Here is an 18,443-nt window from a genome sequence, read left to right as displayed (position 1 = left end):
CTGGTTGTTTCATCTAACCACCCAACTTCAAAATACTTGAGAAATTACATGAAGAGCTTCATTCCAAAGCATAACATTTTCAGAGAGATTCAGACCATTGGAAAATTGACCATGGAATTTCACTCCATAGATGATTAAAATAAAAAACAAATAATGGGAGAAGATAAGCAGAATTTAGAAACCCAGGTTTTGCCAGACAGAACACCTGTCCAATCAGCAGTAAATTATTTTAAAGAGCATTTACTTTCTAGAAGGTACTTAGTGTGGGTCATTTGTTTCAGACATGTCTACAAGCATTTCTACCAGATTCTTTGGCCAACTCAGCATTGAGGAGTAGAGCATTCAGAAGCATCACAAATCATTACAAAGAGTATGAGAATTATGACCAGCACAGGCAGAAACAAATGAAACCCCTTCTTTTCTTGGGTGTTCTCTGAGATGCTGCTATAGGAATCTGAGGATTGGTAGCATTTGCTTAAGACTCCCAAGTTTCTGGTGCTGCCCACAGTACAAAAACTGACATTTTGATGCCTTTTGCATTTACTCATCTGCTGATTTAGTGAGCATTCTGCATATTGAGAATTTCTCTGCAAGAAATTCTACTTATTACTAAAAAATAAAAGTACACGAGATTTTTTTTTTTTAAGATTTTTATTTGAGAAAGAGAGTGCACAAGCAGGAGTGGGGGGAGGGGCAGAGGGAGAGGCTTGGGCTCGAGCCTAGTGTTGGGCTGGAGTCCAGGTCCCTGGGATCATGATCAAGCTGAAGGCAGACACTTAACCAACTGAGCCACCCAGGCACCCTTCCCCATATGAAATTTCTAATTTTTGTAATTGTTTGACATTTTTAGGGAAGTCTTTTTGTTGAGTTGCCTAATTGAGGAATTGAACACTCCAGTTAATAAGAAAACCTAGTTAATTGAAAGTTGTCATCTCTTCTGACCATTAAGACCCATTTTCAAAGAATTAGAATATGACAGATAACGTTGAACACTAAAACTTATAATTTAATACTTTGTTGATTATTGAGAAAATATTTCAGGATTTATACTTTATTGTAATCCTTCCCAACTACGGTTACGATGAACATGGCCTATTCCTGCTATTTAGAGAATTGGCAGTTAATAAAATATTAACTTAGTTATATGACTTGGCTATCCGTGAAAGAGGAGAGAATGCCTTACGTCTTGTCTGTTGAAGAAACAAAATCTATTGTGTTATGTTTTGGTTAGATATAAAATTTCATTCTTTTTTTTTTTAGAGAGGGAGGGGAGAGACATAGGGAGAGAGAATCTTACGCAGACTCCACGCTGAGCTTGGAACCCAGCATGGGGCTCAGTCTCACAACCCTGAGATCATGACCTGATCCAAATCAAGAGTCGGATGTTTATCCAACTGGGCCACCCAGGCGCCCCTAAAATTTAACTCTTTAAATCTAGAAATTATGGAGGGAAAGGTTGAGAGGTTGAGATGGAAGTAGTGAAGAGCAAGCAGGGAGTTTAGGTAAAGAATAAACTCCTAAACACTGAGAAGACAAATGTATAAGAAGAAGAAAATTCTGAATGTATAGAGGTAAATAAAGTAGAGAATGACCCCCCAACATTAGAGGTCAAATTAAAGAAATAAATTATTTTTTAAAGTTTTGAAATATCATGAGTAGGTCAAAATTAGGATGGCAAAAAACTCCTGGTTCTGAGAGAGTTTCCCTAGACTAGACAGAAAGACAGAAATGACGTTAAAGAAAGTAGAAGGAAAAGAAAAAAACACCTAAAAGTGCCAGAGAGTAATTAAGAATTAAAATGAGTTTGGATCCAGAATTGGTGAGAGCTACAACTTCACTGTGGTTTATCTTAAATTGTTGACCTGTTACCCAAAACCTACATTTGTTTGTTCTTTTCATACTATGTTTTTGGTGGGAAATAAAGTAAATTCATCTTACATTCATCAGCTTTTGGTCTTACAGTAAAAACATATGGATAAAAATGTTGTTCTACTTGACATGCAAATAAGAGTTTTTGGTCTGTTCTACATGGTGTAAAATTCCTGTTGGTTTTCATTATTGGCATTATTATATGTGGTATCTTGTGTCTGTTATCCAGTTACAGAGAAACTCTTGCATATGTTAAAATGTGAACTGACTTCTTTAAACAGATAAGTGGTAATGAATTTAGGACATTGGATTCTTCATTTCCCCTTCACATCCCTGCCACTCTTCATGTGGGAACATGTGCATATCCATTTTGCACTTAATTGCATGTGTTTATAAAGATGCTAATCAAGTGGTTAAGTAGTGATAAAAAATAAAGGAATAGTGGTGGTGGGGAATCACTAAAAAACAGTTATCGAGTCTACAATCGGTAGGGGCGCCTGGGTGGCTCAGTTGGTTAAGTGTCTGCTTTCAGCTCAAGTCATGATCCCAGGGTGGTGGGATCGAGTCCCACATCTGGCTCCCTGCTCACAGTGGGGAGCCTTCTTCTCCCTTTCCCGCTCCCCCTGCTTGTGCTCTCTGTCTTTCTGTCAAATAAATAAATAAAATCTTAAAAAAAAATGGTCCTACATACATTCTCAAAATACATTTTTAAATTTGGGGGGGAGTTTGGAAGAGAGATATATATACATACATATTTTAAAGATTTATTTGAGAGAAAGCGCATGAGCACAAGCAGGAGCAGAGGGAGAGAAACTCAAGCAGACTCTGTGCCGAGCACAGAGCCCAGTGCAGGGGCTCTGTGCTCAATCCCACGACCCTGAGATCAAGACCTGAGCCAAAATCAAGAGTCTGATGCTCAACTGACTGAGCCAACCAGGCGCTCCTGGAAGATATATTTTATATATATTTTGTAAGGGGAAAATAACTATCTAGTTTTACTTGATGTCGAGGATAAGAAGCTTCTATGGATAGGATATTGTAATCATACCTTTTTGAAGAAGGTAGGTTTTCTTAACTTTTTTTTAGTAAAATATGCATAACATAAAAGTTACCATTTTAACCACTTTCAGGTGTACAATTCAGTGGTATTAAATACATCCACATTGTTATTGAGCCATCACCTCTATCCAGCCCCAGAATTTTATTTCTCCCTTTCTCACAAGAAGATAGATTTTTGTTTATTTTATTTAAGATTTTATTTATTTATTTGACAGAGAGAGAGAGTGCACAAGCAGGGGGAGTGGCAGGCAGAGGGAGAGGGAGAAGCAGGTTCCCCGCTGAGCAGGGAGCCCAATGCAGGGCTCGATCCCAGGACCCTGGGACCATGACCTGAGCCGAAGGCAGACACTTAACCAACTGAGCCACCCAGGCACCCGAAGAAGATAGTTTTTTTTTTAAAGATTTTATTTATTTATTCATTTGACAGGGAGATAAAGAGAGAGCACAAGTAGGCAGAGAGGCAGGCAGAGGGAAAGGGAGAAACAGGCTCTCCACTGAATGGGGAGCCCAATGTGGGACTCGATCCCAGAACCGTGGGATCATGACCTGAGCTGAAGGCAGGCACTTAACCGACTGAGTCACCCAGGTGCCCAAGAAGATAGATTTTTAAATGACATTTTGTCACCAGATGAGAACCAGGCGGTAGTTCATGATACAGATGGCAGGCTTAGTGTTAGGAATAGAAATAATAGAGACCCACTAAAGCTAGCTCAAGAAAGAAGGATATTACTGTAAATGCACAGGCCCTTCATGAGAATCTTTACACATTTGTCTTCTTAGGACAGGGGATCTGGACTCCAGGACCCTATAAGGAGTGCCTGTGGTCTGTCTTGCACCAGGGAGTTGCCTCTGAGTGTTTGTCCTCACTACTTCCTGTGTGTCTTCATACCCAGGGCTTCCTCATAACCTCCACATCCAGGGGCCTGTGGTGGTCTTCACAGCTTCTGGGTCTGTGTGAGGTTTTTGGTGTGGTGCCCCACAGCAGCATGCAAACACTGGTTTTTAGTTCATATTTCAGAGAGTCTGAGGCATGGTGTGTGGGGGGGAAACAAGCCCCAGTCTAGGAAAGACTGGATTTTTGCCCTGGTTTTCACATGGTGAAGAAAATTGGTTGACATTTGATTCTTTGTTGTTCTAGCTAAATTCTGAGTCTTTAAGAAGCAAAATACCGTGTTTGTCATGAAAATGCAGCTTTAGGATAATTATTTTTTTTAAGATTTTATTTATTTGACAGGGGTTGGGGGGAGAGAGAACAAACAGAGGGAGCTGCAGGCAGAGGGAGAAGCAGACTCCCCACCTAGCAGGGAGCCCGATGCGCAGGACTCGATCCCAGGACCTTGGGATCATAACCTGAGCCGAAGGCAGATGCTTAACCGACTGAGCCACCCAGATGCCCCGCTTTAGGATAGTTCTTAAATCGTTTTGAAGTTTGACTAAGCGTTTCAAAGCCATATATGTGTTCCTAAACAGGTTTAAAATTGAATGCCAACACTTAACAGTAGCTTTTAGCCATAGACCCTTGAAGAAGTTTCAACTTGAGAACACTGAAGATGTTCGAAGAGTAGGTTGCATGGATGAGCATAATCAGTTCCTGGCCACAGCGATGCATAGAACTTACTCATTTTGGTGGGAAAGTCATGCTCTTCAGATTGAAAAATTGGAACATCATTATAGAAAATGGATTTTTATTTTAAACCATTGAGCAGGAATGCTGCCTGGCTTCATGATGGCTAGAAGACACCTTACGTATAATTAACTCACTGGCAAATGCTTTTATCAACACACCCAAATGAGCAGCATCTCTTCTGATCCTAGATGACTTGAACTCAGAGAAGGGGCAACATGGTGGTGATGCTGGAGGGGCAGGCAGCTCCACAGATCAGCTTCCGACGCCTCCCAGGTTTAGCGCTGGCACTCTGTATGTGCCTACTTTGGGGGCACTGGTTCTGTGACCAGTTCTCTCCCACTGATGCTGCAAGCACCCTTGAATTGAGAGAAAGGGCCATATGTTTTTTTAGATTTGAAGAAATTACAGACTTTTGGAGCTACTCGTATTCATTTGTTCAGTCTTTGAACTGGGATTATCTATACAAGCACTGCTTGACCAGTATTTCTCTCCCAAGATCACATTACAGCCGTGGTCTTCAGCTGGGAGCAGTTTTACCTCTCGGGGGATATTTGGCAATCTCTGGATGCATTTTCTTTGTCATAGCTGGGGAAGGGTATTGCTACTAGCATCTAATGGGGGAAGGTCATGGATACTGTTAAATATCCTGCGAGGCACAGGACAGCTCCCTACTGCAAAGACAAGACAATGCAAATTGTTGATAGTGCTGAGGTTCAGAAGGCCTGCATTACAGAAAGGCACTGGTTAACATCAATTTGTAGGAGGCAAAAAATAGTCAAAGTCTGTGGTATAAATTAGGGGAAACACAGAGGCCCAACACTGTTTAGCATTGATAAGGTTAACATTCATCTAATTAGCACCCTCATGTTAGTCTTTCCCTTACCATCAATGGGTGAGAAGAGGAAAACCCAGAGTAGGGATAACTTTCTTCCTTACTTGTTTAATTGGGAGCAAGATGAGATGGCTGAGATGAATGGAGCTAAGGTCAACTGGAAAGTTGGGGATTTCCTTAAGAGTGTGGTTTGGGACTAGAATCCACGATGAAGGGCAGGAACTAAAAGGTTGTTGCATTTGTCCGTTTATTGAATTTTCATCAGTTTTATTTTATTCCTGCTGGGGAATCCGAGGTTTCTGAAAAAGGACGAAGAAAGTGGGACAGCTCCTTTGGCCCTTCCTTACAAGAGGATACGCTTATTCTCAGGGAGTTCCAGACCACTGACACCTCGGATTAGAGCCCCCTCCAGCTTCTGGATGCATCGCCTCCTGTCTGTTCTTTATTGTCTTTCGTAGATCACAGCGCCTGGTCTATCGGGTTTTATGGTTTTCCTTCCAATGCCTCCATTTATAAAATGTCATTAACCCATATGGGGGGATTAAATAAAATAACCAGTGGGGAAGAGCTCCCAAGATGAAGTGAGTGATTCTGAAGTTTATGAATGTGGTAGATGACATCGATAGGTTGAGCTTTCACCTGTTTTTCTGTTCATCTAGACTTGACCCTGGAAGATTAGTTTCCCTTCTACTTGACGTGGTCTGATATTAACCAAATCCGAGAGGTTTGCCTGTTCACTATGCACTCGTCTTCAAAGGTTAGGCTCTGATCTCATCAGCTCCGTTAAGAGCATTTCTGGAAATGTGAGTCTTCCGTTGACCATTAAGTTTGTTCCCCCTGGTTTAACTCTGTGTTCTGTCTTGTCCTGTGGGTTCGGTGCTTATGTCACATGTGCATGTCTTCTTCCCTCAACTATAATGAAAGATCTTTGTGGATAGAGCTCACGACTTTTTCTTTGGTGATTAGCATGCTGCTGAGCATACTGCAGGTGCTTAATAAATGCTTGTTTGGTGGATTGTGTGAGATAATTCTATTTCTTTAGAAATTACATCAAAATAATAAGCACAAAGGCAGCCACAATGATGGGGTATTAAAAAAACTTGAAAAGATTAATTACTACCAGCCATCCTAACATGGGGTTACACGGGGAACAGTAGGTTTTAAAAATAGTATGAGAACGTATGCAGAAGTGAACACTATCCCTCAATAGCAGTAGTTTCTCAACCAAGGGAGATTTTGCCCCCAGAGGACATTTGGCAATGTCTGTAGATATTTTTTGGTTGACAGTTGGAGGGATCCTACTGGTATCTAGTGGATAGAGGCCAAGTACGCAGCTAAACACCCTAAATGCACAGGGCAGTTCCCCACAACAAAGAGTTGTCTGGCCTCAAATGTGACTAGTGCCCTGGTTGAGACATCCCAGTCCATAGCCTTGTGTGGACACCACCATGAACGTCCTTTACCGCCTAAAGGAATGAGAACAGGCAAAAAAACAGTGCCTATTTTTATATGGAAGAAACTATTATATATTATAAACTCCTACACAGTGGGAACTGCAGCTATATACATAAACCAGAATGGTCTGACAGTTAAAAAGATGTGTGATAGCTGCTTATGTAATAAACGGGTGCTTTATGTCTTTGGCCGTGACTTTGGAAGGAGAGGACAGTAAGTTGAGAGAATTCTCTTAAGGATGTATGCACCTTTCCACGATTTTAGAAAATGAGAGGCCTTTGCTAACCCAGAAAGAGGTATTTGAATATTACATTTTTGAAAGTCACATTTTTAATAGGCTGGAATTCCTCCGAAAGTTTTGATAGTTAGAACACTGAAGCATGTATCCTTCTGTTTTTTCAAATATTTTTAAAGCTTCCTTGAAGAATGCTTGATAGTTTTTAAGGTATAAGAATAATGTGCTTTCCCTCCTGAAATTAACTTTGGGAGGTACTTTTGCTGCATTCAGTGGCAGAATAGTACAGTGGGAAGGACCGTTCACAGAGGGATCCTAGGCGGTCACCTTAACCATGCCCACCCCACCCCCCAGTTTGCTCATTTTCAGAAAGGAGGACTGAGACTTGATGACCTTGGCTTCAAAATTCTATGTTCCTATAATTTTAGTATCAAATAGTAAAAAAAGAGAGAGATTGTGCAAAGTCTTTTATGAGAGAAATTTTGAAGGCATAAATTATTCCAGTTTGTTTCTTAGAAACTGAAGAAATAATCCTTTTCTACAAAGGCTCACTCCCAGTGTTTAAAGAAAGAAAGGAATTCCTGTTATAAGTAAAAGTTGTCCCCACCTCCAAACAAAATAAAAAGGGTCAAGTAAAATTTACAACTGATTTTAAAATGTCATTGTTAGCTAATTTTGAAAATTTTTGCCCATTTTCTTCTATGTGTTTATACTTAAGTATAAAGAAAACATTTTAATAGTACTAATAATGCTGAGTTTTTCACACTAGCTTCCAGAAATTGGCTGTTTGTAGAGGTAAAACACATTTGAAGGCTTTATTAAGGTTTTTAGTCTACCATTTAGTAAGTTATTGAGCTCTGGATGAAAGGGTGAAGCTTTCCTGTTTGCTGCATGGAAAATTAAAAGGAACCTTGAAATTTCCTCCTTTTTCCTAAAGTGGCAATTCAGATATTCACAAAATTGAGGATGTTATAATATCCCAAGAAATGAAGCTTGCTTTTGTGGTGTCTCTATTCTGAAGAGACTGGGAATTTGGTTCTGGCATATTCCAGTTTCCACAGGGGCATATTCTAGAACTCGGGTATTAGGATTGCCTGATTTGAAGATGCTTTTTGGATGGACCCAAAGATGCTAAGGCATCCAGTTACAGTTTGGATCTCATTCCCAGAGATAATGTTGCCTACAGAGAATAGCAGTATGTGACATGGGATACATTCATAAAATAGTGCCGTTCCACCTAGCAGAGGTTAACTGAGAACCTCCTGAGTGCAAGGCACTTAATATAAACAATATGTATAGTGGGGAATCAAAAAGTATATTAACGGTCCCTATTTTCAGTGAGTTCATGACCTAGCAGGAGGAAAGACAGAAGGGACCCATGCAAACTACTATAGTACAAAGAATAAAGTAATACGGACCATTGGGAGTCACAGGTACAATTCTAGGCTACCTCAGAGGAAGAAATTGTTTAACTTGTGGGAACAAGAAAGTTAGACTCCACAGAAGAGGTGAACAATGAGCAGAATCACAAAAGTGGAGATGAATGATGTATGATGCATGGCAGATGAGTCTGAGGTGTTGAGTTGACCAGAGCGAGAGGGGAAGGGAAGGAAGTAGTAGAGATATGCACAAGTGACGGGAATAATAAGAGAATAATAGAATAAACCAGGTTGAAGTAGAATCTAGAGACAAGCAAACTAGTTAGGAGATGGACCATTTCTTGGGGAGAGAGAAAAAAAATGGTGGCCTAAATCGGGATAGTTTCCTCAAAATGAGAGGAAAGTATGAGAGAGTTGAGTGCAAGAATTGGCCAGTCTGGGTAGCTGGTTGAGTGTGTGGGTGAGCAGGGCCATAGAGTCAGCAGGATGAATTGGGGTTGGTTAGCCTGAGTAAGAGAATGGTGGTCTACGGTTAGAAATGGGACTCCCAGGAGAAGAGGTGGGTTTGAGGGACACCAGTGAGTTCTGTTTTATTAAACAGGTTAAGTTATATGTGCTCTCAGGAAGTAGCCAAGGCAGAGTTATAGTTGAAGTACAGGAAATTGCAAGCTCCAGAGAGGAATCCAGAAAACCTATGACATTCTTAAAGGAGACGTAGATCTTTTTGAGTCCCACATTTGGAATACCATATTGTGCATAATGTGTCCTACCGCAGGGAGCAACCCACAAACACCCCATGTGCAACCTGAGCACACGAGTAGGCTTGTGTCACCAGCTAAAATGACTTGTTAAGACACACCAGTTTTCACAAGCACAGGTTTTTTTCAAATCATGCCTCAGAAACAATTGCTGTCCGTAGTAGATCTTGAGGTCACTGTCAGATTGGATACAACATATTAAATCAGTGACCGAGCAAGAGCACCCATATGTTGAGGGGAAAAGTAAGACTGAGAATGGAACCTCAAGATTACCTGCATTTAGGATTGAAAGAGAAAGAAGAGTCAGGGAAAAAGAGACCAGAGAAGGAGAGGGAGAAAAGCAAGATAATTCAGGGAAGTCTTGGGAGGGGAGAGTTTCAAGGAGAAGGAGGCCTTTCCTTCAGGTATCTCAAGTGCTGCCAAGAGGTTGAAAAGACTGCATTTAGTCGTGGGAAGTTTACCAGTATCTCTCTAAGACAGATTTTGCTGGAAGAGAGAGAAAGGGGGGAAGCCAGGTCACAGATAACAAAGGAATGAGAAAGTGTAGCACAGAGAGTAGACTATCATTAAGTAAATTGAGGGGATGGAATGTTGTTAGAATGACAACCAGGTTGAAATAAGAGTGGTTTAACATTTTTGGTGTCATTATACAAGGGAAATATGAGTGTGTTTGTAGATGCAGAGGAGAGATTGGAGAGGAATGATAAAGAATAAAAATTGAGGGGCTCCTGGGTGGCTCAGTCGTTAAGCGTCTGCCTTTGGCTCGGGTCATGATCCCAGGGTCCCGGGATCGAGCCCTCTGTCGGGCTCTCCACTTGGTGGGGAGTCTACTTCTCCCTTAAGTTCTCTGTGCGCGCTCTCTCTCTCTCTCTCTCAAATAAGTCTTTTTAGAAAAAGTAAAAATTGATGAAATGACTTAGCAGAGGGTGGAGGGCACAGTTGGTGGGGGAATCCTTTTCTTGTAGAAGAGGATACTTTCCTGTGAAACATGAGGGATAGAAGACCCAGGAATGAGGCAAATGGCTTTGATTTTCTTCCGTCACAAGAAAAGACCGTATGCAGAGAGCAGGGAGGAATTGGGAGCCCTAGGTGAAGGCTGAAGGAAGTGCCTGGAATTAGGCAGAGAGGGTGGAGGAAGAAAAGCCACATGTTGAAGACCAGAAAGTGGAGAAATTGGGTGTCCTAAGAGGGTGGAAGAATCTAAAGTGATTAACATCCCTGAAGTCCCTTAGCCATAGAGAGAGTGTCCTTCATTCAGCTACAAATGAAGGCTTTATAATGTGCTAAAGGTATGCATCAAGAGAAGCCTTACGCTTTAAAAAACATTGTTCTAATACGTGAAATAAAAACTAAAATTCTTAAGAATAAGTCATATTCATCATCATCTCATAACTAATCTTTAATTGAACACTTAACATGTCCCAAGCCCGATTTTGCCTATCATGAATGGTTTCATCTTTACAGCAACCCTTCTGAGTTTACCGTAAAGTAAGTAGTTTCCTTGTTTTGTGTTCTTTGTTTATTGTTTAAAAGCCAGACGTGTGTGTATATGTACATATATACACATAATATATGTACACACAGATCATTTTTTGGCATATGCTAAGAGTGGATTAATTAACTTATGTGTAGACACTTCAAAATTGGGTATGATATTTGTAAAAGGGTGATATATTTTATAAAAAATATAAAGTATTTTTAAGAACTCTTCATAAAAGAGCTCAGTCTGTCAATTATGCTCATTCAGCAGCACATATACTAAAATTGGAGCGATACAAAGATTAGCATGGCCCCTGAGCAAGGATGACATGCAAATTCATGACGCGATCCAAATTAAAAAAAAATTAATGTGCTTGACTGGGCTTATTAAGAGTTAGGTGAGCCTTCCATAAAACAGTTACTATTTGTTGAATTCCTTTTTCCTCAAAATGTTAACTTAGAGTTGAAATGCAAAAGAAGAGATTTGATACAGCATTTTGACATTTGACATTTTAAAGTAATTTCATTAGATCATCAAGCTCTGAATTATTGAAGATTGTTCTACTGTAAACAGTTCTTTCCATTATCTTTCTTTGAATTAGAAACAAGTTGCCTGCCATCTGCCTGGAAAAAGATAAATGTATTATGCGCTAAAATATACAAAGATTTTGGCATTATGTCTTCTCTGCTTTTTATTAATGAATGCTTTTGTCTAGTCTTACATCAGACCAAATAGAACAGATTTGTGTTTGGAATAGTTTAAAGCCAGGAACAAAATTCTCTGTAACCGCGTTGACAAAAATTCACTTGAAAAGTCGAATCTCACCCGGGAAGAGTCATTTTCTTTCTTTTTTTTTTTTTTAAGATTTTTTTATTTATTTATTCGACAGAGAGAGAGAGACACAGCGAGAGAGGGAACACAAGCCGGGGGAGTGGGAGAGGGAGAAGCAGATTCCCCGCTGAGCAGGGAACCCGATGCAGGGCTCGATCCCAGGACCCTGGGATCATGACCTGAGCCGAAGGCAGACGCCTAACGACTGAGCCACCCAGGCGCCCCGGAAGAATCATTTTCAATCTTATATCTACCCCCAGCACACCCAAGCAAGGAAGTAGACTCCCAAAGTGGCTCCCAAAGGCAGTGATTCCAATCACGTGGAGACAGTTTTGCTACCTGCTCTATCTCCAGTGTTGGCGCATCCAAGGTGCCCAAGAACCTACTCTTGATTAATTGGCTGGTTCTTAGTGGAGGGTGAGGAGGAGGTGTTTGACAAGGCCCACAAGGGATTCTGTGTTATTTAGTCCTCACCCTTCAGCATTACCCACCCCATGAGGCAACTTATAATTAAAACATTTCAGTATAAACTAAGTCTAGTATTAGCCTTCTCAGAAGTGCTTCTATGTGCTGCCCAAAGAGATAGTCACTTTCGAAGTTCTTCTAGCAAACCTGGGTAAATATGTGCTAAGGTATTGTCTTTATTCTTACAGTGTAAAGATTGCATGAATTAGAAGTCAAAATGCAGAAACATTCTGTGACAGTGTGGAGAAAAAGTATGTCTCAAGGTCAAGGTAACCACTGTTGCCTTTTCAGGAGTCAGAATGATGGCGGGCTGCCCAGAGACAGGGAGCCAGTGCTGTGGTGTGGTTGCCATGTTCCAGGATCTGCCTGGCATTAAAAGCTGGAAGCCCAATTTTATAAGTATACCTAGAGGGTTTGAGAGTCCAGGGATGACCGACTCATGCCAGCTTCATAAGAAACCAAGGTTTGAACCAAAATGTTGATTTACTCTTTTCCAATAAAAGCTGTACTTTTCGAGTGTGCTCAGATCTGCCAACCAAGGCATTGCCTTCTCTGCATGCTTATCTGTGGGAGAGCCAGATTATAGTGGGACAGTGGCGCCGTGCATGTGGAGCCCATGCAGGGAATGGGCTGATGATCTTAATGTCTGATGGCCTCCAACCCTGTGCTCAGTGCACCCGTTTTGACTGTAGGGGAGGAAGTTCTGTTTGTCACACAAACTCCCTCACCTGTGACAGGATCTGAGCCACACTGCCAAGTGGGATCTTTTCCAGAGTTTGCTTTTGTAAAGATGGAATATTGGCTTTTTGTGGAAGTAAGTTCAGTTGATTACGCTGTGCTCTGTTAGTTGCCGTCACAGCCTTAGGGACAGCCTTAGATTTGAAACACTCCTAGTCTCTTGGGTCTTTGCTGTTGGCAGCTCATCCTCAGCACTTACACTGTGATTTTCCCAGCTTCTCTCTTAGAGTTGTTCGTCCATTTGATTCAGGGGCTAACACGTTTTCTGTCCCACGTCCTACTTAGGCATACTTTTGTGTCTCTTCATTCAGCTGAGATCCCTGACTGAAAACTAACCTCTGACAGATAACTCTTTGGCATATCATTTAACAGTGGCATTTGAAAAACGTGCAACTGGTATATAAGTGAAGTATTTCAGAGTTCTCTAGTATTTTACTTACCTCCGTGGTTAACGAGTACTAAATCATAAATTCTATACTTTGCTGTTTTAGAATTTCCAAGGATGATTTTCTTTGAGTATCTAAAAAATAATATGTATCTATTTAAGGGGGAAATGTCCCACTGTTACCAACTCAGTTTTTCTTTAAGAAACCGCTGTTCTCATTCTGAAAGGGAAATATATGCTGTATATGAAAAACATAAAGAAGTGAAATATCAAAGAAGGAGGTCAGAAACAATAAAATACAGCAAATAAACAATATTTATACATTTAGCCACTTGCAAAATAGGGTTATATTTCAGGTCATTCTGTAAGGATGTTAGAAGGACTGAGAAGAGACTGTGAACTCTCAGGTGTATTATCCTTTTAGCATGTCAGATCAGGTCAGTAAAAACTGTGACATCATAGAGCAGCTTGTTACCTGCTCATTTCTCTGTTAGTTAAAGGGGGCTATGTAGCCAGTTTTGCTTTTTGGTTTTACTTTTAACAAAGAAATAGAAGCTTAAGAGGGCAGTGATTAAATATCTACATGTCTGTAACCTTTTAGAAGTTGTATAAGTATTGTCTGTTCCCAGGGTCATATTTTTCAAAACTATTGTTCATTACCTAACAAAATGAAAATATTTTAAGTGATATCCTATTAACAGCCAGGAAACACTCGTCCTGACATTAGTAGATTCGTGTTTAGCAGGCCAATGCTGAGCTCTGACCTTTGTATATACTACTTCCATATGCATAATGTAAAAATCTATAAAATTCTGACAAAAGAGAAACTGGTTACATTAAAATATATGGGTAGTTGTGCTTAGAGAATTGGACAAAATCACGGATGGGTTTATTGGTGTGTCAAGATTGAGACTTGGAAGAAACTGAAAGATCAAATGTGTGCAATGGCGCAGGTTAGTTATCTTTTATTTTCATAGTGCTCTGAATCCAAATTGGGGCAGGGCTTATCTCGGATGTGATTTAGGATATTGAAGTTGTTTGTTTCAGGAAGCTCTCTTTCTGTAGTTCCTTGGAAATTTTTCAAGATGTTGGAAGAGTAAAACATGTTGTCATGTTAAAACATTTTGTGACCTAGTTTTGGCCTAAGTATAGTTTTGTACTGGCAAATACACAGGGGATTTAGGCTTTTACTCTAATAGCTAAATGAACTCAAATAATATACTGAATGTAAATTGCTTTGAAGACGATGGATCACAAGTTAATAGATTCTGGACCTTGTTTTTCCTTTCATGAGCAAGACATTCCTTGGAGTTAAGGGGAGATTTATATTAAAGAGTAGCAAATTGTTTCCCTCTTTTGGAAATAAGCAAAATCACCCTCTGATGATAAAATACTTCTTTAGCATGTCAAGATAGTTACTGAGGAAAGAAAGCAGGAGGGGGGGAAATGAGGATAACTTATTTAGCAGCTTACTGTTTAGGAAATGAAATATATTTAATAAAAGTGCAATTGCCTTATACCATGTGACTCAAAAATAATGAGACAAAGAAAAAAATGAAAAACACCATACTAGAACTTATATGACCAAATAAATCTTGTCCCACAGGAGGCAGTCCAGTTTTTCTAGCTCTGTTCTAATTGAACAAAACATTTTCAGACTCTTTTGGAATTGTCTTCAGAACTGTTTTATGAGCCAAACCCCAAAATCAACATCTTTACTTTATTATCACACCTCTTTTTGGACCCAAAAGAATATTACTCAGCCTGATCCCCCACTTAATTTATCAGACTTGGCTCAGGCTATTTCCAAAAATACAGTGTGCTTTTTTATAGGACAATCGAATATTTTTATTCATTTATTTATTCATTCAGTGATGGAGGCTCAGTGCCTCCAGTGAGTCAGGTATGTTGTGGTGACACATAGGAGTCTGGGTCTGGAAGTGGGAGGGGAGAAGGGAGACAAGCGAGGATCACAGAAGATGCTCACCCCTTAGTAGCGTTTGCAGATGAACGGGAGGTTACCAGATGGACAGAGGAGAGCTTTGTAGATGGAGGTATCAGGCACAGAGCAAAAATCACGCATATTTCAGGAACTACAAGTATTTCAGGTTGGGTAGAATCTAGTTAAAAGATGAGAATGAGGGGCGCCTGGGTGGCTCAGTCGGTTAAGCATCTGCCTTCAGCTCAGGTCATGATCCCCGGGTCCTGGGATCGAACCCACGGTTGGGCTTCCTGCTCAGTGGGGTGTCTGCTTCTCCCTCTCCCTCGGCCCCTCTCCCCTGCTCATGTACTTTCTCTCTCTTGCTCTGCTCTTTTTCTCAAAGGAATAAAAATTTTTTTTTTAAACGATGAGAATGGATTGGTAATTGGGGTGAGATCGTGAAGGCCTTTAGTAAGCCATGGAATGGAGGATACAGTGGTTAAGAGTGAGGGTTCTCCTGCCTGATTATCTGATTTCAAATTCTGGCTCCTTCATTTATAAGCTTTATGACACTGGGCCATCTCTGAATCTTCCAGCCTTAGTTCTTTTCCTCTGTAGAAGAGATGAAGCCTACTTTATAGGGTTAAGAGGTTTAAGTGCATAGACACAGATAGAGTTCTTTTAGAAATTTTTTATTTATTTAAATTTTTTTTCAGATTCAGTTCTTAGTACCATGCCTGGCATATAGTAACCACTCAATAAATGTTAGATTTTTATACTGCTACTTTTTCCTGTGGGCAAGAAACAATAATGAAAGTATTTTAAACAGCAGAATATACTTTTTTGCCTCGTGTAGCATTTGACTACTCTCTTCTTGAGATAGTCTCTTCCCTTGTTTTTTTTCTTTTTCAAATAGCTTTTTGACAAGTAATTGATATGCCATACAGTTTATACCCAATTGAAGTGGGTGATTCATTGATTTTAGTATATTCACAGGTTGTGCTAACCCATCACTATAATCTAATTTTAGAACATTTTCATTCCCCCTAAAAGAAACCTCATCCCCATTAGCAGTCAATCTCCCTTTCTTCTAGCTCCCTGCTACCGCTCATCCTAGGCAACCTCTAATTTACTTTCTGTTCTTACAGATTTGCCTACTCTAACCATTTCATATGAACGGAATCGTTCAATATCTAGTCTTTTATGACTGGCTTCCTTCACTTGGCATAAGGTTTTCAAGAGTAGCACGTATCAGTCCTTCTTTTTTGTGACTGAATGCTATTCCACTGTATGTATATTACACATTTTATTTATTCCTTCAACAGCTGATGGCCATTTGGGTTGTTTCCATTTGTTGGCTATTATGAATAATGGAGCTGTGAACATTCCTGTACTAGTTGTTGTGTTGTGGACATATGTTTTCATTTCTCTTAGGCATATATCGAGGAGTAGAACTGCTAGATCATAAGATTGAGGAACTGCCAAACTCTTGCAGAGTGGCTGCACCTAATTACATCGCTAATGTAGCACTATATGAGGGTTCCACTTTCTCTACATCTTTGCCAGTATTTTTATTATCTTTTTAATTTTGGCAGTCTTGGTATATACGAAGTGGTATCTCATGGTTTTGCTTTGCATTTCTCTAGTGACTAATGATGTGTGAACATCTTCTCCTGTGCTTTTTGGCCCTTATTCTATCTTTAGAGAAATGTCTATTCAAATCCTTTGCCCATTTTTATTTTACTTTATTTTACTTTCACCTTTATTGAGGTATATTTCACAACCTTGGCCCATTTTTAAGTTGGGTTGTCTTTTGATTATTGAGTGGCAAGAGTTTTTAATATATTCTGGTTGCATGTCCCTTACCAGATAGGTGATTTGCAAATAGTGTGTCCCATTCTTTGGGCTGTCTTTTCATTTTCGTGATGATGTCCTTTATAGCACAAATGGCTTTAATTTTGATGAATCCAATTTACCTATTCTATCTTGTGTTGTTTGTGCCTTTGGTGTCACATCTAAGGTACCATTGCCTAACTCAAGGTCATGAAGCTTTACTCCTATGTTGTGTTCCAAGAGTTTTATAGTTTTTAGCTCTCACAGTTAGGTTTGTGGTCCATTTTGAGTTCATTTTTATTAAGTATGTTGTGAGGTGTAGGGGTCCAACTTCAGTATTTTGCGTGTGAATATCCAGTTAACCTGGCATGATTTGTTGAAAAGTGTATCCTTTCCCCCAACTTTTTGGCATACTTGTTGAAAATCAGTTGAGCATAAACATGAGAGTTAATTTCCAGACTCTTCATTCTATTCCATTGCTCTATATGTGTATCTTTATGGTAGTACCACGCTGTCTTGAGGGCAATAGCATATAGTAAGTTTTAAAATTGAGAAGTCCTCCAACTTCTTCTTTTTCAAGATTATTTTGGCTAGAGGGCGCCTGGGTGGCTCAGTAGTTAGGCATCTGCCTTCAGCTCAGGTCATGATCCCTGGGTCCTGGGATCGAGCCCCGCATCGGGCTCCCTGCTCAGCGGGAAGCCTGCTTCTCCCTCTCCCACTTCCACTGCTTGTGTTCCCTCTCTCGCTGTCTCTCGCTCGCTGTCAAGTAAATAAATAAAATCTTTAAAATAAAAAAAAATTAAAAAAATTTTAAAAGTATATAACTTTTGATTTTTGCAGTGTCACTTAGAGAAATTTATCATAAGCTAATGAGCCAATGTTACAAGAATAGGAGAATGGTTTAATAAGCTACATAAATTTAGTGCAATTTAAAATGGTTTTATTATATATAAACATACATATAGAGAGACTTGTGAAAGCGTTTGATACATGGTGAAATTTTTTAATTGCAAAACATTTATGTAAAGTGTGATTCTCTTTTTGTTGAACAACAATAGAAAATAAGCTCTAAGGGAGCAGGGATCTTGTCTCATTGACATTGATATCCCCGGAAGAGATATTTGTTGGTTGCATTGGTCTCTCTCTTTACTGCTTCTCTTGCCTTAATCTATGTCTGTTTCTTACCAGGGCTTTTGCAGACCCTACCAACTTGTTTTCCTCGCCTCCAGTTTTATCCCCTACAGTCCAACTTCTGTTCTACAGTCAGAGTGGTATTTCCAAGTGGTACATCTGGCCATGGCATTGCCTACTGAAACATCCTTTGGTTCTTCCCCGGTGCTCCTAAGATAATTTCCAGACTTCCTAGCCGGATTACCAACCCCTTCGTAATTTCACTTCTGTGTACTTTTCCAGCTCTTCTCTTGCCATTTTCCAAGATAATCACCAAGTCATGCCAAACTATCCACAATTCCCCAAATATGAATTTTCCTGCATACCTACATACCTTTGGACATACTGTTCCTTCTCCCCGGACCATGCCAAACTTCCCTTGTTTATCTGGCAAATTCCAGATCAT

At 40.0% G+C, this 18,443-nt stretch overlaps 1 protein-coding gene and 1 non-coding gene across 5 annotated transcripts in view; both read left to right on the top strand.

Annotated features, from left to right (window-relative positions):
• The window catches only part of CDK6 (cyclin dependent kinase 6), a 229,441-nt gene that overhangs the window by 28,270 nt on the left and 182,728 nt on the right, over positions 1 to 18,443 (top strand). The gene's annotated exons all lie outside the window — the stretch shown is intronic.
• Positions 10,950 to 11,052, top strand: LOC114222438 (U6 spliceosomal RNA). The gene has a single exon (XR_003611948.1). It is a non-coding gene; the product is annotated as a U6 spliceosomal RNA (small nuclear RNA).

This window comes from Eumetopias jubatus, unplaced genomic scaffold, assembly GCF_037043125.1.
Source record: "Eumetopias jubatus isolate StellerSeaLion01/CBP00866 unplaced genomic scaffold, mEumJub1_p1.0 scaffold_14, whole genome shotgun sequence".
NCBI lineage: Eukaryota > Metazoa > Chordata > Mammalia > Carnivora > Otariidae > Eumetopias > Eumetopias jubatus.
Note: the sequence above shows the minus strand (reverse complement) of the source record. Positions and strands in the feature narration are given on the sequence as shown.